At 43.3% G+C, this 27,006-nt stretch overlaps 1 long non-coding RNA gene across 1 annotated transcript; it reads left to right on the top strand.

Annotated features, from left to right (window-relative positions):
* The first annotated feature begins 21,279 nt into the window (after positions 1 to 21,279).
* On the top strand, positions 21,280 to 26,766 carry LOC139705769 (uncharacterized). Its single transcript, XR_011707590.1, has 2 exons — positions 21,280 to 23,076; positions 26,347 to 26,766. It is a non-coding gene; the product is annotated as an uncharacterized lncRNA (long non-coding RNA).
* The last annotated feature ends 240 nt before the right edge of the window (positions 26,767 to 27,006 follow it).

Raw genomic sequence — 27,006 nt, 5'->3', positions numbered from 1 at the left:
CTTTACTTCCTTTTGTTTAAAAACAAAATGGAAATGATGATAATTGCATCATACTATTAGGGAAATTAGAAGAGCTTAAAAGTACATAAAAGATCATCACCATCATCACAGTTACAAATTTCCAAAGAAGTGAAAAGACTTCTTAAGAAATTCTCTAATCGTTATTCCAAAATTTCAGGCCACAGCCAAAAGAATAAACTGAAAACTATCTAGATCTCTGACAACTTCCTCTTGAGACTATGCCTGAAAACAGAAGCTCAAAGTCTTGGATTAAAGAACACAGTTTTCCTCCTGCAGTGAAAAAAAATGCCCCGAGCTGAAGGTAGATGGCCTGGGCTCTTGACTCAGTAAATCTGTAGCCTCCTTGGTGGGTTCAGTACTCATCTGGGTTGAATCGGCCAGGGTTGCTTATGGGTTCCTGAGCTAAACCTTTGAATCTGAGCAGTAAATAAATATATTTAAGTAATCTACTGGTTCACAGTGCTTAGTGAAGCAAAGACCTCACAAACCTAAAGCTTTGTGTGTGTTTGTGTACACATGCATACACACATGTACACAATCAGAGTAACATATAGTATGCACAAGATGCTTTGATACCACTTTAATTGCCCCCCCTTGCTCTGGGGCCTGTCTTTATGGCAAACAGACCCAGAATTGGTTGTGGGAGAGTGAGATGACCACTGTCTCAGAACTAGACAAGCTGGTTCAAATCCAGACTCTGCTGGCCATGCCTGTTTGCTAGCCCCCACCCCCATTCCTAGCCCTCCCCATCTTTCACATAAGAGCCTTGATTCCAGCATCTCCAAGCTTTGTGTCTCTTGGGAAATTGTCTCTAATCTATTTTCGCTTGGATTTGCATGCACTCCACGCGATTATCATCTGGCTGAGTTGAGTTTGCTCCTCTTTTGTTTGATCTGATGTTTGATCTGATCTGGTTTCGTAACACAAGCTCCAGCCAATTTTAGCCCTTCTTGGATTATGGGAGTGTCAGAATTAAGGTATCATAGCATTTGTCACGGTTTCTGCTCAGGATACGTGCCCCCCCCCCCCTTTCCATTTTGGCACAAGCCAAAACCCTCCCACTCCCTACATGACTCCCTAAGTGGAGTCTGGTTTTCACATTAGCTGAGAGAAGGCCCTGAAGTCAAAAATCCTTGGCACATGAGTCACTTTGTCTCTTTGTGCCTCATTTCCCTCATCTATAAATAGGAGGAGTCTCGCACTTTCTCATCTCTCAGCATGGAGGTGATTTTATGCAAATCAAGAGCTCCTTCCCAGGAGCTGCTCTGATTCACAGGTAGCCCCTCTCCTAGGTCCCAGAGGGGGAGAGGAGGTGGGTTCTCTAGCAAATCAATGTATTTCTCAGTCTCCTTACTTCTTTTCCAGGCCCCCTGCAGAACAGACCCCCTTCATTACTGCCTGAGTGAAGAAGCTTCCAAAGCATAGGAGTCTGCCTGCTGCAGGAGCCCTCATTAGCTCCCTATTGCCTTCAGGGCAAAGTCTTCAGGGGTGGGTTCACAAGGAAGCACAGGGAAAACTCAGGCTGACAACTAATAACGCACCCAAAGATATTACCCTTATGGGGCCCAGACCCTTAAGGTGCAAGGCTGAGAATTCAAAAAGGAATATAATTGGGCCCCTGTGTTCAAGAAGCTTGCCCTCTTTTACAAAAAGTTGACAAGCACAAAAAAATAACATTTTACTTTTAAATACCGGAAGTGCCTTAGCAATCATTGACCTTGCCCAAATGACCCATTCTATAGATGGAGAAGCCAAGAGAGGTAACAAATTTTAAGGAAAAGCGCATTTTCCCTAATAGGTCTCCCTGCTTCCACTCTGCCCCTCCACTGCTAGAGGGAGAGTCATTCTTCTGAGCAGAATGTGACCTGGTCACTCTCCATGTAAAACCTTTCTATACCCCTTCCCATGTACAAAAGGAGCCAGACTTCTTCCTGGCTGATGGAGAGTAAAGAGAAGCCTTGCTTGAATCTCAGGCTTCTTGTGGCATTCAGCCTCAGCGCTGAGGGCACCCTTCAGGGCTGAGTCCCCCACCATCATAGGTGCAGGGAAGAGGTCCATCTCAGTTGCTCTGTCCCTGTCACCTGACTGGAGTTCTCACAGTAGGTGCGCATACACACCATCTCCCTTGCTTACATTGTTCTTGTTCACTGTCTGCAAGCACTGGCTAGAGGGTAAGTTGCCAGAGGGCCAGAAGTTGCCTCTGTCTCCAGTGTCTAGAACAGTGTCTAGAAAGTTGATATGTAAGAAATATTTCTGGAGTGACTTAAACAAATGAATACATACTGAAGGAAATCTGCAAATGCAGGATAGTATAAAGAAGAAAATAAAAACCACACATACTTCCTTCTGGGTGTTCCTTCTGTTAACATTTTGGAATATTTCCTTTTAATCTTCCCAGTTCTTTATATATCTGGTATACAGTATATATTTAATAAAATTGAGATGATGCTAATGTGTCCTCTGTATGCTGCTTTTTTTCACTTATGATTACATTGTATGTCCACATGTTGTGAAATAGTCTTTTAAAATGCTATGTTCAATGCTGCCAAATAGTTCACCAACATGTCAAAATTAAGTATTTGCTATTACGGATACTGATAACTTGATTTTTTTTCTAATTGATCTACCCTCTGGCTAAACCATCCTAATAGGACCTGACAGTTAATATCCTCAGGTAACTGTTCCTAGCTGTGAACAATTGGGTAAAAGATGTTAAGTTTCTTTCCAGGAAATGTCAACAGACCCATCTTTAATGTTGTTTTTTTTCTGCAGCCTCTTACAACGGCGATTGACCTTCTTATTAAGTCAAAAGTTTGTGGTTAGTTGGGGGTTGTGTTTCTAAAACTTCCTGATTGAAAGGTAAACCAATAAAGATGTTCATGAGTGAGTAGAGCTGATGGGGGGTGGGGGTGAAGGCAGGTCCAGATCATTCTTAACCCCAGAGTGTTTTCCGTTGAAATTACTTAACTCTTGGGGACAGAAGACTGAAGAGTTTCTAAATACTCAATATTTATAAAATCCCAGTGAACTGAAAGAAATACAAAGACAATTATCTCATTTTAAGAAAGAAACTGAGTCTCAAACAGGGACATTGTCTTGCCTGGGGGCAGTGCGGGGGGGGGGGGGGGAGTCCCATAGCAAACAAGGATGGTGCCCACACTGGAGGAACCAGCAGCTTTTCACAGGTCAGGCTGGGGTAATTTCTATGCAGATGGACTGCAACCCTTGCTGCATGATGCACTTCAGAGTTTAGATGAGCAAGTTAAAAGAGAGAATCAAATTATAATATTTTAGAGAAATCCATTAAAGAAACATTGCAGTTGATAGTCCCAGTATTAAACTCATTTAGGTGGATGACCCTATATCCTAGTCTCAGAACTTTTCTGAAGATGCACCCCTATCAGTAAAAAGTTGTTAGCAAATCTCATATATATATATATATATATATATATATATATATATATATATATATATTATGCCCAGCATCTAAACAGACTACTATAATAATATACTGACTATTTTTAAAAACATACACAAAAAATAAACATTTTACCAGAATGAAAGAAAAACATAAATAGTTGTTCTTTTACTTTTCCCTTTATCTTAGTAAGCGGTCTCTTATGCTCCCTCAGGGGCCCACAGCAGAGTCTGGAAACCATTGCTCAGGATCATTATTTTCCACATGAAGGGAAAGGTCATGGCTCATCAGTGGGCCATGAAGTCAATTCAGCAAACTGCACCTACCACATTGTAAATGAACTCTAATACGACCCATAGAAAACAGTAGCTGGATTGCAGGTGGTAATGGGAGCTGCTGTTGAGTAGGGCAGTTTTTTAATCATTTGTGTGAATTGAGTGGGGGCACGTAGTGAACTGTGAAGTATGAATCTATCTAAATGAGAAGTTTGATGATCGTGAGAGTCATTCCTATATTACTTCCATAAGCTCTCACTTCATCACTCATCTTTAGTTTGGTTGTCCCCAGCATGACTGTCCTTTTTGATTTAAAGTGAAACAGCAATCTGACTACTCTCCCGTTCAGAAACTCTCAGTGCAGAATGGAGTTCTGACTCCCCCACCTTGAGTCTCAGACTCCAAGCACAGTCCTAAGCCACTTTCCTGGTCCAGCTGTCTCCCCATTTTCTGTGTATTCTATACTTAGATCTTAATCCTCCCCTGAGAACTTTGGACAATGTGAATTGCCTCAGCCCTTTTCCACATTTTCAAATGCAGCCCATCCCTCTGTAGTAATGCTTCTCTATGAGCTCCCTGGGGTCTTTCCATCCTTTGAATGATCTCCATGCATTGGAAAAAATAACTTTTCTATAACATAGCTAAGTACCGTCTCAAGAGGAACTATAAGAGAAAGAGAGGCCTGGGATCATACCCACTAGCTTCCAAAATCCTTTCCCAGGCACCCTGCCCACACAGAGGACCCATATAAAAAAAAATCTCATTTTCATGCTGAGATTCAGAGACAGCCATGGGCTATAAGGAGACCATAATCCATCAAGAAACAAAGACAACAACTGGAAGAAGTCTTGGAGGTCAGTTTATTCAATTTCTCCATTTCACTGATGCTGGCAATAACCCTAGCAAAACTGTATGTACCAGGTTCTATGTGAGAATTTTCACAGGCGCTGACTGCATCACTGAATCCACACAATGTCCCTGTGATATAGATATTATCACACCCATTATGCAGGTGGTCAAACTGTGTCATAGAGATTGAATAACTTGCCCAAGTTTGTATCACCTGGAGTTGCAGGATTTAGACAGCTGAATTCATGAGGCTGCAGGTGAATCACTGCAAAGGGGAAACTGAGGGAAGTGTCTAAAGCCACGGGTGGGGTCCCACCTGCCATCAAGTTCATGAGCTCAGACTTTCTTCTTCTCCACTCTGGCCTGCCGACATTCCTCTTTCTGTCTCTTTCTTCCCTCTTTACTCTTTACTCCCTTCAGCGCTTCTTTTATGAACTAGATGTCAGAAAAGGATGCACAGAGCTAAAAGGAACCTAAGAGACAAACTATTTCAACCTCTTCTTTTTTAAAGCTGAGGAAATGGAGGTCCAGACAAGGGAAGGGTGTGGTACCAGATCACCAACAGCTGTGGCAAGGCTGAGGTGAGAACCCACTTCCTCTTCCTCCCTCTTTCTTCAGTCATCCTACTGGCCTGGCTTCCTCAGGCCCTGTTCACAGCCAACGCTCGGCAGGGTCTGCCCCTGGCCTCTCTTACCTTGAGTGCTAAGATGTCACCTTATTCCTCACGGACAGTGGAGAGATGGTAGCCTTCCACAGGAACCAGCCAATATAACAAATTAAAATAATAAAAAGAAAGAAAGAAAAAGAAGTTGCCAATACCCACAGAGTATTGGCTCAGAGCACAGCACTGTGATAGTGCTGGGGATAAAACAATATGTCCACCTGGACACCCTTTTATATCAACCCCACCCCTCCCTGCTGTGTGCACCCATGGAGCACAGGCCCCTCCTTCCTGGCTCTGACCTCCTTGGCTGTGTCATCTTCTGGGTGTCCTTCTCTCTCACTAGACTTCCTGAGAGTAGAATCCCCTTTTCTTACTTTGCTTTCTCGGGACTCTCTACCCTATTATACGAGTTAAGGTATAATAAATACTCCGTCAGGTAGCTGTTGAATGGACTAACAAAAGCATAGACCCTGAATTGGTTTGCCAGGGCTACCATTTCAGAATGCCACAGACTGGACAGCTTAAACAACAGAAATGGATATTTTCTCACCACCTGAACACTGAAAATCCAAGCCCAAAATGTCTGGAGCGTTGATACCCTCTGAGCCTCCCTCCGTGACTTACAGATGACTGCCATCTTGCTGCCTCTTGCACATCTCTAGTATCTCTCTGAAGGCTCTAATCTCTTCTTAAAAGGTCACCAGTCAGATTAGATTAAGAAGAACCATAACAGCTTCATTTTAATTTCATCACCTCTTTAAATGCCCTGTCTCTACATACGTTCACATTCTGAGGTACTGAGAGCGAGGGCTTCAGAAGATTAATTTTTCAGGAATAAAATCCAGTCCATAATAGTGCCCTGTCTTGGAAGGGTTTATAGTTTAATAAAATGAAATGATTAGACAATACAATAACTGCTTTAATAATAAAGTGCAAAGCCTTGTGGAACACAGATCATGGTTAATGCTCACAATCGTTGCATCACCAAGAATCTCTGTGTCATGTACTGTTCTAGGCACAGCATGTATTATCTAATTTAATCCCTCCCAGGATTAAATATCAACAAATATTTACTAGTGCCTGCCATGTCAGTCATTATGCTAGAACCCAGAGATCCAAAAATACATGAGCTTAGATCATAGTGGAAAGACTCTCGCTGTTTAATAGGAAAATATGTGTCTCACACACTCACACAGGCACACGCCACAGTAGGATAATGTAGCTGTCCATTACTACTACATTTATGGTTCTTAAAATAGTTATTCCCTAGCCAAGTAATTCAGTCTATGTCCAACTAGGGAAATAGGAATTATTCTAAGTATTTCAATCTAAGGAATTTAATGTAGGCATTATCAACATTTGCAGATGAAGGAACTAAAGTATAGCCAATAAGTAATTTGTTGCCTATCACCATCTAATTTATTACTGTTCCAGGGCTTATATTCTGACTCCAAAATCTACTCTCTTTACCAGCCCTCTTCATTGTCCTTCAATGACAAAGGGATTTTATTATTTTTTAAAATGTATTTGTTCTAACTAAGTATATATGACAGCAGAATGCATTTTGATTCATTGTACACAAATAGAGCACAAATTTTCATTACTCTGGTTGTACACAATGTAGAGTCGCACCATATGTGTAGTCATACATGTACCTAGCTAGGGTAATGATGTCCTTCTCATTCCACCATTTTATTATTTTTATCCCAACAGGAAGGGGGATCTGAGACCAATGCAGACAGGAGATAAACTAAGCAGAACCACAAAGTGGGGGGAAGAGAGCAGAGACAGGAAACAGAATAGGATTTCCAAGGCCAAGATCTGTAGGCAGCTGGCTAAGAAGGTGGCACAGAGGGCTGGCCCGTGAGGTGAGGCAGGGAAGGTAAGCAGGGCCAGATTAGGTGAGGTCTTATTTAATGTGAAAATAAAATTAGGCTTGATTCTCTAGATGCTGATGAGCTATTGGATATTTTAGAAAGAGATCATTTCATCTTATCTTCTCATTTTACCTATGAGGAAACAGAACAGGAGACAACAGACTTACCCAATGCCACACAGGTCAATAGCAGAACAGAGGCCAAAAACCAGGTCTCCTACGCCTCACCACTGCCCAAGTCTTACACTCTTCTTGTGTAAGATATGGAAACTGAAATAATTTTGAAGATTGCTTCTTTCCATGTTTTCCTATGTCTTTCATGCCTCACCCTCTTCCAAATATATATATCTTTATTTTATTTATTTATTTATTGTTTGTTTGTTTGTTTGGTGCTGAGGATCAAATCCAGTGCCTCACATGTGCCAGGCAAGTGCTTTACCACTGAGCCACAACACCAGACCCTCTACCTTCTTCCTTTTTTCATGCAATTGTACTTCTGCCCAAGTTTCAACCAATTAAAATCTCCCCATATAAAATAACTACATGTATCTAAAATAACGACCACAGGTCAAAGCCAGAATGATTCTATAGAAATTGCTAATGACTTGGCTTTCCTGTGTGGCTCTGTAGAAAATGGCAAAAGGATTTACTGGAATATTTAATGAACTCGAAGGACCTGTATTTCTATGTCTAAAATCTAATAGATACTTACAGATACAGAGATAAACTAAGCAGTCACTATGACTGGGTTTGTTTTGCCAAACAAATATATTAGGTCAGCAAATATTTATGGGTGCCTGCTAAATGCCAGACACTGTGCTGGAGCTTCAAGATCCAAAGATATATGAGCTCAGATCCAGACAAAGGTGCTCTCACAGTTTAATAGTAAAATACAGGAGCATACCCCTATCTGGTGAGCAGTCTTAGTCTGTTTCTGCCATCCTTATGAACCTCATAGTAGTGATTCCCCAGCCAGGTGATTTAGTCTGGGTCCAACCAGGACAACAGGAAACATTATAGGTCTTTCAACATAAGAAACTAATATAATTCTCCCTTTATCCACAATTCCACTTTCTTTGGTTTTAGTTACTTGCTATCAAACATGGACCAAATGTATTCAATGGAAAATTCCAGAAATAAATAATTTATATTGTTAAAATTGTGCACCATTCTAAGTAGCATGATTAAATCGTTCTCTGTTCTTCTCCATCCCCCCTGGAGCCATGATTCATCCCTTTGTCCAGCATATCCACACTGTATGACACCCCATCAGTCACTTAGTAGCTGTCTTGGTTATCTAGAGTGTTCAGAACTGCCAATGGTTTTATGTATCCATTGGAGGTCTTCAACATAGACCCCCATTGTTAAGGGGATACTGTGCATAAGGAATTGAATGCACAGGGGATGGGGCACCATAGAGATTAGCAATAGCAGGAAGATGTTACTGCTGCTGACCTTGGACGGACACAGGAGAAGGTGATGTTACCATATCCTGGAAGCCAAGTCACTTGGCAGGACCTGGAGGTGCCCAGCACAAGAGGCCACTGCTGGAGATGCCACTGGAGGCAGAGAGAGGAGAAACACATGGCATCTCCTCTCCTCTCCTCCAATCTTCTATCATCAAGTCCCATAGCTAAACCTGCCTCAGCTTAACAGGGTAAGGAGCCTGGCGCACACAGCTCCCTGGAGTTGCGAGCAGAGCAGGGGAAGCAAGAGGAAGTGAGCCTGGGAGCAATGGCAGCTACCCCGCACAGCAAATGACCTTGAGCAAATCACTTAGACTCTGAACTCTTCGTTTCCTTGCTGGTAATTTGAGAAGAATAATACCTCTCAGGTTTGTCATGAGACTTACATGAAATGAAGTACGTGAAAGCATTTTATAATCCTCAAAAAGCATGCATACAAACATAAGGGTTTTTATTCTTGGTTTTTATCCAACTTCTTTTGGAATTTAGAAAAAGTGGAGTGGTGTTCAGTGGTCCTCAGGAACTTCATATTGCCCAGCTGGTTACCTAAGCAAAGGGGAATATCTGCTCCTCTTACTGCTCATTAGCTCAATCTGTCGCTCTGGTCCATCACCTTCGAAGGCCACAGACTGATGTTGAATAAGTTGGCACACAGAGGAAAGGATGTTAGAGCATGTCCTCAGTTCCAACTGGCTGTGGTGATCTTGAATCAAAAAGTGACAAATAGGACTCTAGAAATTACTTTGAGATCACTTATTCTCTCTTTCTCATTTTACAGAGGACTAGAGGGGAATACATTTGCGTGATGTCACTTGCCAAAATCCTGGCAGAGAGCGCCAGCCCTGGAGGACCTCGCTCCTTCCCGACTGCTCCTCTCTTCCTTGAACCCTGAGGGCTAAAATTAGTCTCCTGTAACAGTTCATCCTTCAACTTGTCCTTTTTTTTTTTTTCCTTACAGTCTGTGCCTCTTTTTTCCCTTTTAGTCTTTTCTCTCTTCTAATGGTATTTGACAAGTCGATTTCATGGGCTCTTTCCTCTACACTATTTTGATGGAAAATGAAAGCTTAGCAATAATCTGTATCTATTTCAAGTTAAGATGGTATAAAATTTTCCTAAATAACCCAATTCCCCTTTAATATCAGATATGAAAAGGTATTACAGTGCTTTGAGACCATTTTTTCTGCCAACGTTGGTGCTGATGATAAAAATCAGAAGGTTTGATCTCTTCCTTTCTAGTGGAAAGTTATAATATAGTCCAGGCCAAGGGCAGATCTTCTGCCTACACACCAGGGCACTCACAGCTGGCCATGGGAATGGCAATATTTCTACCAATGGCCTAAGATGTTCCAACCCTCTAGGCATGAGTGGTCCCATCTTCTTTAACTTTGAATGTGATTTGGTGCCAACTGGTAAGCGATGTTTTGCTCACATCTTAAGAGACTGTGCTTCGATTGCCTCTAAGTTCCCTTCTAGCTCTGACTTTAAAGAAATCAGTCCCATTCCACCAAAGAAGCCCTATTATGGTCACAGAGGCACCAAGATCGTAATAACCCCCTAAGTGACTCATGGAATTCCCAGCGGCCCACTGTAAATTGACATTTCACTGATGCAGAGCCCATGGCATCTTAAAATGTCAAAATGGGAAGACTGTCCATCATCATTTGCTGTGAGCGCTTTGAGGAGTCTGGGACCTGAAGCTTATTGCTATCTATTCATTGATTCCTTCAAGAGAGATTTATTATGCTCATGCTATGTGCCAAGCTCTGAGTCCTGGGATACAGTAATGAATATGAAAGATGAGTTATCTGACCTCACAAGTACTGTGGGGAATGATACAGGATAACAAAGAAACAAATAAGATAATTACTGTTTGTAATGGTTGTTTGAAAGGTATAAATAATGTAAAGTAATGGATATTGAATAAGTTGTGGGAGAAGGGGAAGTGGAATTTAAGATGAAATCTAAATCTCAAGAAGAAATCAGCTGTTGAAACCAGGGTGTTAAAAAAAAACATTGCAGGCTGCAAGAATGGGATATGTAAAGGCCCTGAGGCAGAAAAGTAGTATATGTAAAGTCAAGGCAGCCAATCTTACTGGAATAAAATAAAGAAAAAGGAATATGGGGAGTAGTTAGAAGAGTTGTCTGGGGCCATATCAACCTTTGGGCCTGATTATGAACTTTGGGCTTTATTCTAAGAATGGGAAGTCTTTGAAGGTTAGTGACATGATCTGGCTTATGTGGTGTCTTTAAGACCCAGTAAGGAGTTTGGATTATAAAAGAGAGAATGAGGCTATTGAAACAGTTCAGACTAAAGAAGGAAAAAGACCAATTTTGCATAAATGGAGGGGGAAGAAGTAAAGGAGTTTGAGATATATTTAGGAGGTTGAGTCTGTAAGATGTGCTGATCACTTGAATACCTAAATTGAGAGAACCAAAGAAATCAAACCACTTCTAGATTTTTAACAATTGGGTGAATGGATATGGCATAATTGGTATTATAATGAATGTTGGAAGTGGATAGGATCAGAGAAATCTATATATTCTACAGTCAACCCTCCGTATCTGCCAGCTCCACATCTGTGCATTTAATCAACCCCAAAACAAAATGATTCAGAAAAAAAATTGCATCTGTACTAAACATGTAGAGACTTTTATCATGTCATTCACTATTCCCTAAGCAATAGAGTAGGAAACAACTACTGACATGGCATTTACACATATTATGTACTATAAGTAGTCTAGAGAAGATTTAAGGTATATAGGACAGTATGAGTAGTTATATTCAAATATGATGCCAGTTTTTATAAGAAATTTGAGCATCCACAGATTTTGAGATCTGTAGGAGGTCCTGCAGCTAATCCTCCAAATATTCAGGGAGGGCCATAAAGAGAAACAGAGATCCCAGGAGATACAAGGTAAATTGGTGGCATAAGAACTGGAATATTAGCACATTTCATCCATGCCTTAAGAGAATGTAAGACTTCAAATTATTTTAGAGCAGTTTCATTCAGTGGGCATGACTTTTCCTGTTGGGGACATAGAGGCCAACACTACATTAAAACATCCTTCAATGCATAAGACAGTCCCAAACCAAAAAATGAGCCAGCCCCAGGTGTCAAAAGTGCTGAGGCTGAGAACTCTGCTTCAAGGTTGCTTTTGGGCACTTATGCAAATGAAGCCCCAGATAAGAGGGTACTGGAAGTTTCACTCCAGATGGAGTGCTTGCTAGGCAGCAGCCTAGATATAATCCTGTGACTGAGGCTGGTGTGGTTTTCCTGTGAGTATGTCTGAGGCCCTCTGCAGCCTTGGTGAGAACAGAACACTGAGCCATAGGAAGCACTTAGCCTGTGGTGGGCCAGGGGGGCGTTCTGCTAAGCACTCGCTGACCTGTGAGAGAAGTGATGGGGATGAGTCTGGGCAACATCAGGAGAAGAGAAGGAGGCCGAGGCTCCTCGGGGGCATGAGGGCAGAGAGCAGGAAGTCCTCTATGACTTTGGGCTTTGGGGGGCAGGTTTCCAAACTGGAAATCATCTGAAGTCTGTTGGGTTCCATTTCTCCCCGCACAGTAAAATCACCTGAGAGGTGTTTTAAAGTCAGATGACCCAGGCCCCACCTTCACAGCCGGTGAACATTAGTCTGACTTAGGGCCCCAACACTGGAATTTTAAAAGCTCCCCCAGGTACTCTGGATTGAGAACTGCCAAACTAATCCAAGCACCACACAGTCAGGTGCCTACAGGGCCAGCCAAGGAAAAGGAAGAAAGGACCAGGCAGGTCTCTCCTATGCAGGCAGCCTTGGTCAGCCAAGGCCCACTGCTTCCTTGTAGAAATCTGGGCTTAATGTCGCCAGATCTTTCTGTCCTCTTTCGTGTGTGTGTGTGTGTGTGTGTGTGTTTTCCAAAAGCCTAAAATCCAGATTTTAAAATGTTAGCTCCAACTATCTCAAAATCCCATGCCAAACAAAACATGTCTGCAGAGTGCGTTGGGCTTTGGGGCTGTCGTTTAGCAACCCTTGATCCAGTGCAGTGGTTTTCACACTTCTTTTTTAGCCACAGGAGGTTTTCTCCAGACAAGTTATTTTGTGAATTGCTATTAATTAGATAAATCTAAATGAAACTTTGGTTGGAGCAGGACAGAGGCCTTCTTAGCCTCCTTTTCCAGCCTAAGGTTATTCTTGAGGATGCAGGGGGGTCCCTCAATTTCTGAGGAGCCTAGTTAGTCCATTTGCCACCTGAGAAAACTGAGGGCTTCAGAACACAGTCCCAGAGCAGAATCTTGCCCACAGGGCCACTTAGAAATATGTGGGGATGCTTAGGGTTGTCACAGTGACAAAGTGGGTTCTATTGGCATTTGTGGCTGAGGACCAGGAATGCTGAACTTCCTGCAATGTCCAGGACAATAAAGAATTATCCCACACAAAATACCAATGGTTCCCCACTGGGAAACAGCCGATGAGGAAGCAAGAGCCACAGAGGCAGCATCAGCTGGCAAGATGATGGTAAGTACCCCCAGGGACTTTAGCCCCAACCCCAGGGGCTTGAGGATTTTTACCTGTGCTTGTACTGATTCATCACTGACTCATCTGGGTTGTTCAGACTTTAGACACAGGGGAGAAATTATTTATAATTAAAGCCAAGTAGCCTCTTGAGGAGGGACAACCACTACATCAAATGCTAAGCCAGGTTTTGAGAAGCCAATTGGGAAGGAGATCGGGACTCCAGCATCTCTTCAGCCTGGCTAGGGGCCAGGGGTCGGCACTGGGAGAGGCAGAGCAGCTGCTACAAGAGCAGAGGTGCCGGGACACTCTGGAGTCAGGGCAGTGACACAGGTTTGTTGGCTCCATTGGTCATTTAATCCCTAGGCCACAACTCGCCAGGTTCTAAAATAGGATGTGGGAGCAGAAAGTGAAAGGAGGGTGTTCCCCAGCCCTGCAAGGAACATCCAGCCAAGGAGCATCCTTCTCCTATTTTGTCATCGCAATGCTACGCGTTGTCCAGTTTCGCCCCTTACAAAACCATTACCCCAGAACCACCTCCTCAGCAACCACCAGGTAAGGGAGGAATCTTCCCCACCTCACAGGAAAGGAAGGGGCCTCAGACATCCCAATGTGGCATCTGCCTTAAATAATCTAATTCTATTTGCCTGTTTATGCCTCCTTTCATCATCCTACAAGGAAGGTCAAGGTAAGGTTTCCTATGCCCTCTTTGCAGTTTAGACCAACAGTTCTCAAACCACGGTGGGCCTGAGAATCACATGGAGAACTTGCAGAAGTCACAGGACGTTTTCCCTGGCTGAGAAGGATCCCCAGCCTCCCCATCTCTCTCAGCATAGTTGGACACCTCACTGGTCCAACTTGGGTCAGGGAGACGGGGTGCACTTGGGTGTCACTGCTTAATTCCCTTAGCTAATGAGGAAGATGAGATACAGTCCACTGGGGTGCTGCCAAGCTGGCCATAGGTGAGTCCCCCAATTTGCAGCATTTGCCTATTTTTATGATGTCAGTATTCACAGGGTGGTCAATTTCAAAGTACCAGTGTTCCATCAACGAACATGGAGTTCAGAAGAGAGGTGTGCACAATCGGCTCTTTGAGATGGTAGGAGCCAGCTCCAGCACCCATTTTTTTATGTTCCATTTCCAAAGTTGGAGTTCTTTCCTCTGAAAGACCCAGAGCTGGGACATGAGACAGGCTCACGAGGACATGAAACAGGGAGTATGGGTTCAATGACATCATTTTCAAGAGCCAAACATGCTGATTACTACTAACTCAACCATGGTCTTTGAAGGCCAATAAACATGACTTTCAATTCCAACTCTGTGACTATTGGTTGGATGACCTTGAATAAGTCTCAGATCCCTCTGGGCCTCATATTCCTCATATCTAAACCAGAAATAATAATACATTCCCGAAAGGGAAACTGTAAAAGGCTAAAAGTTATGACATATGTAAAAGATGTATGACAGCTAGGACTCGGTCACTAGTTCTACTTGGCAAATTCTTGTGCTGAAAGAATGGGATCCTAATTAGAATAAGTTTTGCTCCATGTATATATAATTCTACTGTCAAGTATATCTAAAAAAAAAACAAATAAAAAATAAATAAAAATTAAAATAAATAAATAAATAAGCATTTTTTTTCTTTCTCTTCCACATCCTACACATTTTTTAAACCTAGAAAGGGCTTTGTAACTCTTCTCATCTAGAAGCTTTGCTGGGGAATCAGAAGTTCAAGGGCGGGGCAGACAGGGGTAAGCAATTTCTTTGCTCAACAAACCACAGGCAGCTGGCAGGAAAGTCACTCTGCCTCAAAAACTTTGTCACTAGGCCATGGTGTCCTTTCCGCAGACCAACCTGGAAGCCAAGCTTTGGAAGCTCTGCATGTTTGCACTGGAGTGACATCATCACAGTCATTATCTGTGCAGAGTTTTCACAGAGAAATCCGGAGCCTTGGTAGCCTGGGCTTCGGGATCCGGCTGGTCCTGCAGAAGGTCGCTTTCACCTTTCTGTCGCAGATGACGGAAACATTTAAAGCTATGGATTGTGTCTCAGCATCCTTTTCCCTTCACACCAGCTAATGTGTTTTTCATTTCTCTTGGCTGGCTCCATTTCCCACATGTTCTCCCAAGCTCTTCCTCTGGGCTCCCCAGGGCTTCCCACAACAAACCTGCGTGCTTTGGAGTCCTAGCAGGAGGAGCTGCTGAAATGCATACCGGATATGCCTTTGGCTGTGTTTATCAGCCCCAGCCCAGGCTGAAGATGGTGGCTGAAGCAGAGAGCCTGTGCTGTTCAGGTGGCCTGACCTGCCAGCACCCCAGCCCTGAAAGCAAATGCCCATCTGGCCTGAGGAGGCAGAAATATCCCACTCTACCATCAGTCCACTGTGCAGGACCCTGACAAGGTCCTTCCCTTTCATATCTCAGCCTCCTCATCTTTAAAAATATCAACTGTAGTGGTCTCTGTTTTATATGGAAGGCTGCATTTTACAATCATCCCTTTACCTGTGGTTTCCTATTGAAGCCCATTCCAACCTGTGAAGTAGGAGATACCAAAATAAACCGCACTGCTGGGGCAATGGTCCCTCTGCTCATGCCAAGAGTGGTCAGGACTTTTGTCCTAACCCTTAGCTGTCTCACTTAAACGAGGAGGCTGGAATGGGACAGCAGGCCTGCGGCTCTGTCTCACTGTATAGGTAGGACCTGCTTCTTGTCCTCCTTTGTCTCTTCTTCCTTCTGCCTGTCTTGGTCTTTTCCTATGAAAGCAGTTTTGCCCTCGGTGAGCTCCAGAGGTAGCTGGGCACATGCAGCTTGTGAGGGAGCCTTACAAAGCACATGGAGGGCTAATTAGAGGACTAGACTCTTTAAGCTCTCCGTTTGAATCCCTGGCTAGAAGAAGCCTAGTACTATTTCCTGCTCTTTTCTCATCTTTTTTTTTTTTTTTTTTTTTTATTTCTCTCTCTTATCTGTGCACTTGTGTACTGCTACCAAGTACTCCTTTTGGACTCAGGATGTATGTGATATTTGGGGGCTTTTTTTTTCTTTTCAGTTCTTTTTGGTGGAAGGGTCAGGCAAAACAAAAAGTATTATTGGGGATCCATCAATTCCTCAGACCTCTAGGTTGAAGGAGGACCACTTGCTTGTGTCGTTTAACTGTTGCTAAGAGAAGTCAGGAAGAATCTCTTTAGAACCCAGACACCTCAGGTGAGGTGATTTCCCACGTTTCCTGGAACACCCCGGTCCTGCACTTCACTTTTCCCACACAAAGCCTTCTCAGTCTCCCCGTTGGACTTCACTTCTCCTTTCTAAATACAAACCCTGGCCTCATCTTTCTGGTTATACTTCGGCTTAGCACCTCATCCCCCTCTATATCACTTACCTGGTTTCCCCCTCATGGACTGAAAATTCTTCTACCTTAAAGACTCTTCCCTCATCATGTTTCTACCCACCTTGCCACTCCCACACCCACCACCCATCAGAACTGCAGCTTCCATTTAGTAAAGTGCATTCTCTGTGTTGGAGACGATTCAAACAATATCTTATGTAATCTGCCATCAGCTTGTTGAGGCAAGTCATATTACTATTTGCACTTAAATAACTTTCCAAGAGTCGTACAGAAGGAGGAGAAGGAACTAGAATCTCCAGTAGTTTTGTCACACTCTCTAATTCTCCAGCTGCTGGTCTCCATTCTGCAATATCCTCCTGGCATGGTGGCTGGGGGAATGTGCCAATCTGATCTTCCCAAGATTCAGCACTATTCAAACAGAAGCAATGCTTTCAAGGTCATCTGATCCCACCCTCTCATTCCTCTGATGAAGCCATTGAAGCCAGAGAGGGGTCATGAGTCATCCCAGGGTGCCCGTGCAGTTGGCAGCACCACATCATGCCCAGCCTCACACCACCTCCCCCACTTCTACCCATGCCACCTCTCGGCCTCCATGTTCCTAAAGAGTTTCCATGGAACGGGAATGGCTCGGTATTGGAAATCTTGGGCAGGAAGAGGGTGTGGACACAAATGCATGTCATGCTTCATGATCACGCCATATAGGACATCAGAGACACCCAGCTTCCCTGAACTTTACCTTCCTGAAAAGTTGTGCGTAGATCAAATGCTGGCTTCCTCCTTCCAGTAAGTCAGCCTCCCTCTGGTGGGTGAGTCAGATTGGCTTGTGGCTGGGCGTCCGGGCCATGGCTTTGTCTTTGTGCTGGTTGTCAGTGGATTGCGTGTGTATGGACTTTAGGATACACAAGATGACACACTATTTGTTACTGTTTAACCTGTCATTGACAATTTCTACCAGATAATTCTTTGTTCTGGGGCCTGCTTTGAGCAATGAAGGATATGTAACAGTCTTCCTGGATTCTACCCACTAAATGTCAGTAGCATCTCTTCTCTCCCAATTGTGAGAAGTGAAAAAGTTGCTAGACATTGAAGAATGTCCCTGGGAGTAAAACCACCCCTGGTTGATTTAGCCTTTAGTCTCATGTCTCTCTGAGGCCTTTGAGAGTAAATTTTCATTGTTAAAGAGAGAAAATACAAAAAAAAATTCCCACTAGAATCCATATCCTAAAAATGCTGATTTGAGATTTCAAAATATTTTTATGCTTTCCATGTATTATATGTTTGTATTTCGTCCAATATTTCTCACAAGAATCTATGGGGCAGCCCTGATTGTTCCCATATGTATTAAGAGGAAGAAACAGAATATATATTACTGAGACACATCAAAACTTGGTTTTATCATCAGTAGCAGAGTGTAATGGTTAATGTTATGTATAAATTTGAATGGGCCATGGGGTGCCCAGACATTTGTTCAAACATTCTTCTGAGAGTGTCCTTGAAGGGGTTTCTGGGAAAAAGTAACTTTCTGACTGGTAGACAAGTAAGGCAGATTGTCCTCCCTTAGGTGAGACTTTTCCAAGGAGTCAAGTGACAAGAGAAAATGTCAAGAACAGTTTTGTGCTTTTAACCTTCATGCAAATGTTTCTCAACCCAGGAGTTTCAGACTGGATGTGTGGTATGCTCTCTTGGGTACAGAAGGCCACAATAAAGCCTGAGAAACACAGAACACCACTCTGTGTGCTGCCCCTCTTTGACTAGTTACCCCAGAATCATGGAATACCAAGATTAGAAAAGTTTACCAGGACAATCTAACTCAGATATTTATCCAATGACCACACAAATAAATGAAATCTGCAGCTATAGTGAGCTCTCTGATGGAGTGGCATGTTGCTAGGAACAGACACTTTCCCAGAAAGCGGATGAACAAAGTGACATGGGTAGAAGGCATTCAAAGCAGAGGAAAACCTAGGGTGATAGGGAGGGGGCAACTTGACCCAGAATGACTCTGTGGAGTGAGTTCTTAGGATTGGTGAACATGCACTCCACCAAGGGACAGTGATGGGGACTTGAGAATCCTGCAGGAGTGGGGGTGAGGGTGAAAGAAGTGACAGTCATAAAATCACAGAACCTGGTCCCAACCTCTCTCTCATTTTGTAGTGGAGGGGGAAAAAACCTAAAACAGTATGTGTTGTAGGGAATTGCAGAGGTGGTGTGAGAACTCAGACTTCCTACCTCTGGATCAGTGGTATTTCCAGCTACCAACCACCTCTGCATGCTTCCTGGAATTTTCCAATCTTTCCTTCACCCCAGAAGGAGTTTCCCAGTTCTTAGAGCTTTAGAGTTCTTGTCCTGATCGTTATACTGTTTCTTCCTAAAGAGTGATAAATATGCTCTCCAAAATCCATTTGCACCCTGAACCCTGAGCACAGGACCATGCAATAGGAACTACCCCACACAAAAGGGAAATCTGTGCTTGGACTCATGGGCTGGATCATCAGCCAGAAACATTAAAATAACTCATGACTAACAAAGGCAGAAGTTACAAGAGTTGCAAGAAGGCCCACAGCCTGGATCTAATCCACAGATTTTATTTCTAAACCACAGCGTTTTGTTTGGCTATACAATATGTCAAATGTTTTTGAAATTTATTGCCACTGTTTAGAAATCAGAAGATTTCTTACTTAAAACAAATCAGATCCCTAGCCTTTATACCCACATGACAGTAAGTTCCTGGAGCTGCTGCCTCCTGCGCACATGCCCACACTGTTCCCAACCCCTGGGGTGGCAGGTAGCACCTGTAGCCTTGAACTCCACAGACGTGCAATACAGAGTACCTGCCCTGCCCTGCCCTGCTCTGCCCTCCCCTACAACAATTCTGCAAAGACCTGAAAATGGCAACTTTGAAATGGCCCTGGAGTCTTTTGTCTGTGGTCCAGCCAACACCAGGTTCTTCACCTGTTGCTCTCCTAACACAGGCTGTAGTCCCCTTCCTCTCCTGCCAATCTCTTTTTGGATATAGTCCCCTATGTCATGTTCCTCTTAAAAGGATTCATTTGGCATCAAGCACAGTTGTCCCCAGGTGGGCTGACCCATGTGAAGGATTTGAAGGTAGCCTTTAAATTTATACATCATTAGTTTTCAAGTTGGGAGCCAGGCCAGCAAACACAATGACAACCCAAATGGAAAGAAGTCTCATCTCAAACAAAGTTGATTCTCTCTTATGATTCTAGCCAAACAGAATAAATTCCCCAGAGGAGAGCATCAAGTCATTTCCTGAGATTAGACACTGGCAGATCTCTAACAACACAGGAGGAATGGCAAGTATCTTGAAAATTTTTTCTCCGTTTATAAGAGGTGAGAAGACTCTAAGGAAAATACTCATAAGAGTCCTTGTAAAATGACAGCTATGTAACCTTTAGGTGAAGTTACTGCACATTTTCTTGGTTTCCAAAATGAACTATGGTGGACTCACCTTATGCCACCCTCACCCCAGCCAGGTTAAAACTGCATAGGTAGAAAGCAAGAAGACTAATGGTGTCACTCAAACACACTGGTGCCCTGGGGACTTCCTTATCTGCCCCTGTGTATTGGGCACTCTTAGGTAGGCTCACCACATGGGGCCTCAATTTCGTCATGCAATAAGACTGTTGAATCCATTTAGAGATTCCACTAACTAGAGCTGTACATCCAAAATGTTAGTAGTTTATGAACACGTTTTCTACAAATACCCTGAACTATTCATCAATTACTTAGTATTCCTCTTAAGAATGACTTCAATTTTCATAATATTTTAGTTTACCTCATCCCAGGCAAGCACACAAGATCACAGTGTGTAAGGTATGCTCATTATGATTTTAGTACATATTTTAAAATGCCCATGAATTGAAATTAAAAATAATATTGTCTATGTACCACCTAAAATCATCTCATTTGCATCTATTACTTTGGTTATAATACCAAATTTCAGGTTGACAAATCAACTACAGGAAGCCCTTGAGGTCCCTACGATTGCACTCCAAGCTGCTCTTGAGAGATTTTATAAATGTTCTGTATTCTTAAAAATCTACCTTATTCATTAAAAACCTAACAATAATTACCTTCAAAGAAATTTCTAAGAACATATCAGATATTTCTTGGGTAGGGACTGGGCAAAAGAACTGCGTCTTTTTTCTTGAGGCTCTTTTATCTAAAAATTTTATCCTATGTCTTTTTAAATGTCTCCTGAATGGCTAAGGACACACCATTCAAACACTTCGCAGGGCAGGAATGGAGAGAGCCTCCCTTGGATTGAGCCTGGAAATTTGACAGGGCACAGCCTAATTTGGCTCCTTCTATGTCCCAGGCAGTATAGTATTGGGGGTGCTGCAATGGCAGTGTTCTACAAAAAGAATAGGGTTTACTTAAAGTGACCTCATAAACACTTAGCAAAATCCCCCAACACCGGAGTCACACAGAGCACAGCTTAAGCGGACCCATTATTTTCTCTTTCAAAGATTCAGAAGTTCTGTTCTAACAGTTTCCTTACAGTGAAAGCAGCAAGAACTACAAAGGTGCCATCTCCCTCCAGCATTGCTTTGCCTGGAGGAACTCCTGCTATTTCTCCACCTGCCTGTTTTGCAGCTTGATGAATTTCCATATGCCTGACCCGAATGGTTAATAATGGCTTTGATGGTCTGGTCATAAGAAAAGACCCAGGACTTCCTCCCCCGCTTGAAGTGATGCAAGAAGACATAAATATGAATGCAGCAGACAGGTCACATAGTGGCCTTGATTTTGTCCTGCAGTAGCTGCACAGAGAGCTCCCAAGAGGGCAGGGAAGAGTTACTTATCCCAGATCCCAGAGAGGTGCCCAAAGAATATGGTGAGTATGTAATAAATGGTGAGTATGTTGAATGAATGAATGACAACTATTATACAGGTCAGTTATGTGAGCCCTCACAGGGACAGAAAAGGTAATCAAGGAAAATGTCAGAGTATAGGTGACATTTAATAAAGACTTGGAGCTGGGTATAATTTTATGGCATAGGAGATTTATCAACACAGGAGCTTTGGAGTCTGGCAGCTGATTTTATTTGAATTCTGCCACTCCCATGCTTACCACTGTGGACATTTCTTAATTCCTGTGAGTCCCCACCTATGAAATAGGGATAATGATAGAATCAACCTTAAGGACTGTCTGTGAACATTAAATCTCACACACACACACATACACACACACACACACACACACACAAAATGTGCTTGACACCAAGCCTCAGTGAATGTTCTTCACAATCTTCTTTGTCAGCACTATCATCTAGGAAAGTGGGGACAAAATTCCACAGAAAGGAACTTAAGGGATTGGAGCACCCATCAGGAGACAGATTGCCTATGATTTCCAAAGAACAATCAACTCACCTGAGCTATTCTCAGCTGAAGTTTGCAATCTTGCTAGCAGACTTGGGGGAATGGAGATTGTGGAAGAAACATGGCCCCTTGTTCTCAGCAGGTTCTGTTCTATTCTGCCCTGTGCTGCCCAATGCTCTGGTTGTGCCTCTTCTTTGACAGTGGGGATGTCACTTTCCAGGACAAAGCCTTCAGTATGCAGCTATGGGACCCCCTGCATCTTTAGGCTCTAGAAGCAGATCATTCTCCTGGCTGCATTTCCCTTGGAAAGAGCTAGACAAGAAGGCCAACAGCTTCAGTGTCAATCAAAGAAGAAGACAGGATGCAGGAGGAGCCACACAATTGCCAAAGGCTGTTACTAAACTTTTGCTTCCAGGGGGAGCCTTCTCAGCCTGAACATTTCCCTTGATGCCAGGGGTCCTCATGAGATCCAGTCATTTCTCATGTATTTATTGTCCCATCAGAATCTGTTGTTCTGCAGTTTCATCATTGTACATATCACTAGCTGATACTTTATTATGGCAGCGAGTGCTGTATCTCTAGTTTGAAGACAGTGCCTGTGACCTAGGAAGCATTTAGTATTTGCCAAAAGTTGGGAAAATACATGCGTGAGTATTCACAGTGCTTGGCACATCGTGTGTGTTCCACAATAATGGGAGCTAGTCCCTTTCATTATGAAGGTGGCATGGGAGAGGATGGTTTTGTTTAAGGAAGGCTTCCTGGAGGTGGCATTTGAGTTAGACCCCAAAAGATGGAGTGAAAATTCTACAAGGAAGGTTGAGAAGTAAAATGAAGCATTTCAAACAAGAAAGTCAAGTGTTGAGACATGGAAGGCTTTTGAGATATTGGGAATATAGCTCTGAATAGCTGAAGGGCTAGAAATACAGAGGAATTATAGAAACCTCTACTTGGAGAAGCTTCCAGGTGCTCTGGAGGGTCTCAAGGACATGCAAAGAGCAAGGGATCCCTCCATCTGACAGCAGAAACTTCTTGATGGTCTCCAAGGAAGGGACTAACCAGTGTCTGACCAGTGTCCTAAGTGTAATACAGCAATACCTGGCAGAGTGAATGTGAGGTGGGAGGGGAAGAGAACACACAGATCAAAGCCGGGAATGTTGAGAAAGTATAAACATAGCTCAGTGCATCATTGACTATTGGTTTAAAACAATAAGCAGGAAAGAAGAGAGTCAGAGATGACGTGGAAGTGCCCGCATAGCTGATTGAAATACGGATAACGCTGCTGCAGCAGGAGCAGAGAGGCCAGGAAGAGGAGCAGACCTGATGTGAAGGCAAGGAGGATTCCATAAATCCTGATCTTGTTGGGGATCCGATTTTCCCGTTTGGTGAATGCTTATGGGCATACAGGTGGCAAAGACTGACAGCGAGAAACAAAAAGAAATTCCAAATATGGATAAAGGCAGGAGAAATTTTGAATCTTGTTCAGGAAAGAATCTACCTAGGTCTTGCAGTCAGCAGAGTTTCCAGAGTTGGGTGAATCTGACTTCTAGTACTGGCCCTGCCTCCTCATAGGCGAGGGACCCAGGGCAACTCTCTTGACTCACCCAAGCCTCTGCTTCGCCAGCTGTAAAGTGGGAACAATAACATATTTATTTCACAGGGCTTTAGTGAGAATGCAATAGCATCCACATGTGCAGTCTTCTGCATGGTTGGTGAAGCATTCAATACATGTCAAGGACTACTGACAGCATTTTATTCTTTTTATTTAAGACATAGATTGCAAATACAAATGCCTATAGAGGCCAACTAGGAAGAGAAATGAAGCAACCAGGTTTTCCACCTACAAGGAACAGTGGCTATTCACCTCTAGGAAATCACTGGCACAAAGGAAAAGAGACCCATGTCACCGAACCTTGCGACGTCTCAAGAGAAATTGGAAATTTCATCTATTCAGGGATGAAATTTTAAAATGTTAAAATGCTAAATTTAACTACAAAATAATATTGTGGCACACAACTGTGTTTGGGCCAAATAAAATGTGTCTGTGGGGCTGGTGGTTTCCAGAGGCTGCCAACTGTGGAACCTGACATAAGGCAGGCTTCCCACACGGCCCAGAAATCCAGGGTGCCCTTTTGGAAGGCAGAGTTGCCTCTTCCTCATCCTGAGAGATTGGGCCACAACCTCCCCTTCTTGTCAAAAGAGGGGCTTGCAGGATCTGGTACCTCCAGCCCTGTGTGATCTCTGTATCTGAAGATGTGGCATCTGGTCTTGATGTGTTGAGGAAATGAATTGTCAGAGGGATCCAGAGTTGTTAAGCTGGCCAAGATGGTCAGGTTTGGCTGTTGGGCTGCAGCAAAGAGAAGCCTGTGGATATTTATACCTGCTGTGAAGAAAGACAAGTAAGAGAAGTGGTGAGGCTAACTGGTAACACAGAGAAGCAGACTCTGACCTGACACAGAAAATGGCTTCAGTAAAGACAGCAGTTTAACTGGACCAAGTCTATGAGTGTGTGTGTGTATGTGTGTGTGTGTGTGCACGCATGTGCACCTGTATGTGTATGTGCTTCCCATTTTGGGGAAGCAAAAGAAGAGAATGGCCCCAGTGTGCATCTATTTGCTGTCCTCAAGTGTGCTCCTGTAGATATGAATAGACTTTTTAATGCTTTGTCCTCACACAGAAGGAATCAGCAGCTGGAGCTATTTCCGATCCTTCACACCACCATTTCACTCACCCCACTAAACCCTTGAAACCTTCGCCCAGAATTGTCAGCTATACCTCTGAGTTGCAGAACCCAGGGTGGAGATGCAGAGAATCTCAGAGGCTAGTCTGATTGTTAAACAGAAACACAAATGAGCTCAGACCATCCTGCCAGGGGTAGCTGGGGATTCCAGGACCTGGTCTGCAAAACAGAACTGCTCATGGGTGCAGAAACTGTTGTTATCCCAGCCCACAGAGGTGAGGATGCTGGGAAGGCAGGATCATCTTCTAGCAAAGTACATTCTTAGCCCTAGTGAAAATTTGGTTTCTTCCACTTTGCTGGGAAATTTGACTTTGAAGCTGTGAGTAGCTTTTCTACTCCTGCATCTTGTGGCTACATGACCCATGACATTTTATAAAAAGAAATTTTTCCATCTTTTTTAGCAGCAGAAGTCTTTCTTATAAATGTGATGGATTCAAACTAAAAAGATTCTTTTTAGCAAAGGAAACAAATCAATAATGTGAAGAGAAAGCCTACAGAATGGGAGAAAATCAATATTTAAAGTATCTTTTGTAAGTGACTGATTCACATAGTCTTTTGTTAGTGTGAATCTTACTTCTTGGTGGCAAAGACTTCACTAGTTTCAAAATCTCCTAAATGCCTATCAGAAAACTTTAGGATTCTTTGAAGCACGATGTGAAAACCACCTATGTAGTCCTTCCTTTCTGGAGTACTGGGATTTTGAGTGAAAAGAAGTCAGTACCTCATGTCACATAAAGCAAGATAAGAAGGGCATCACAGCATTTCACAGAATTGTATGGATCAATTTGAGTAGGACACAGCTTTGGAAAGAGAAGGAGTGTCACAGGAAACAACAGGGCCCCGTGTTCTAGTTTGGGCTCTAGAGAGTGTTGGCTCTTGTCATCTGAGAGTCAGCACTCTCTGTGTGACATTAGAGAAGGTGCTTCTTGTTTGTGGACCCAGATTCCCCAATCGCCTGAGGATCCAGGATTTGGCTCTTGCTCAATGCTTTGTCCCAGAAGGCTGCTCTATCACAAAACCATGCACATACAGCCGGCATGCCACAGAGAGGCCCAGTCCCCCCACACACCCAAATTTATATATTCATGCTAAGTCTTCTAGGGTGATCCTATACAAAGAAAAGGAATAAAACTATTAGAAGGTTCCCAGTGGTGGCAAGTGCAGAAGAATAGCAAATGAGGTGCCAGCTATACGCATCAACCATGGAGCCAGCCAGCCCTAGATTCTATAGCCAGCCCTATATCCATTACGGGCAGTAAGATCCTGGGCAAGCCACTTAAACCTCTTGCTTTCCTCATCCATAAAATGGGACTAGCAGGCTCCCGCCCCCAAGGCTAGACTGCAGGGCTACTTAGTGTAGTGAGCAGAATGGGGATGCCCTCCTTGGTCTGCATTCATACTTCCTTTCTATGAATATGCAAGAGACATTGTAAGCCTTTGTTTCTTCATTTTTCAAATGAAGATAATGGTCAAATCAGATAATGTTTGTGAAACACTTTAGTTAGAACTGTACCTGGAATACATGAACACTTGGAAAGAGAAAAAAAATAATGTGGTTGAGTATAAGGAAATTTCAGAGGAAATAGTGCCAGTTACAGATGAAGACTGGGGCTAGTTCTATGGTGTACTGGGAAGAGCCCAGCCCTGGGAGTGAAGGTGAAGCAGTCACCCGGTTGGGCTCCACTTCCAGGAGACCTCACCAAGGGAAATTCCTCTTTCTGGGCTGCAGGATGTTGCATTCTACAATCCTATTCTAATAATCTCTCGTTTCATGGTATAGTCTCACTGTTTTAAGTTTTTTTTTTTAATTGGTTGTTCAAAACATTACATAGCTCTTGACATATCATGTTTCATACTTTAGATTCAAGAAGTGGGTTTGAAGTTTTTTAAGACTCCATGGAGAAGTAAGGAAGATAAGAAACCATCTGAGCTGCAGAGCCAAACCCCATGGAGTATCATTCAGCCCCTGCCATGACTTTCACTCCTGGTGACCAGAATAACCTCATCTATCCATCAGCTTTGTCCAAAGCTGTTGCTGGCGCCTCTGATTATGACCACTGTTCTGCCAGCCGCAGGGGTGCATGCTGTAATCCCAACTCCTTGGGCAGCTGACGCAGGAGGACTTCAGGTTCAAGGCCAGCCTGGGCAACTTAGGAAGACCTTATCTCAAAATAAAAAATAAAAAGAGCTGAGGATGGGGCTCAATGGTAAAGCACCCCTGGGTTTAATCCTCAGTACCAAAACATAAAAAATAAAAATAAAATTTTTTTTTAAAAAAGTATGATTCTAAGTTTTAGCCCTGTCTATCTTACTGCTCTCCAAGAGAAAAGGCTCATTGGTTCAGGCAGACACCAGCCAGAGCTCAGGGCTCCTGTAGGGCAGAACGTTCACACCTTGCGGCCTGCTGGCCAATCCACAGTTCAAAGTCTTTGGGTCAAGACATTGCTGCCTACTGCATCACCTATGGCCAGGAAGCCAAGCCCAGGTGATGCTAAGCATGTCACCTCATGTGTCAGGAGCC

The sequence above is a fragment of the Marmota flaviventris genome, chromosome 5 (assembly GCF_047511675.1).
Source record: "Marmota flaviventris isolate mMarFla1 chromosome 5, mMarFla1.hap1, whole genome shotgun sequence".
Lineage (NCBI taxonomy): Eukaryota > Metazoa > Chordata > Mammalia > Rodentia > Sciuridae > Marmota > Marmota flaviventris.
This window is presented reverse-complemented; position numbering and strand designations above follow the sequence as displayed.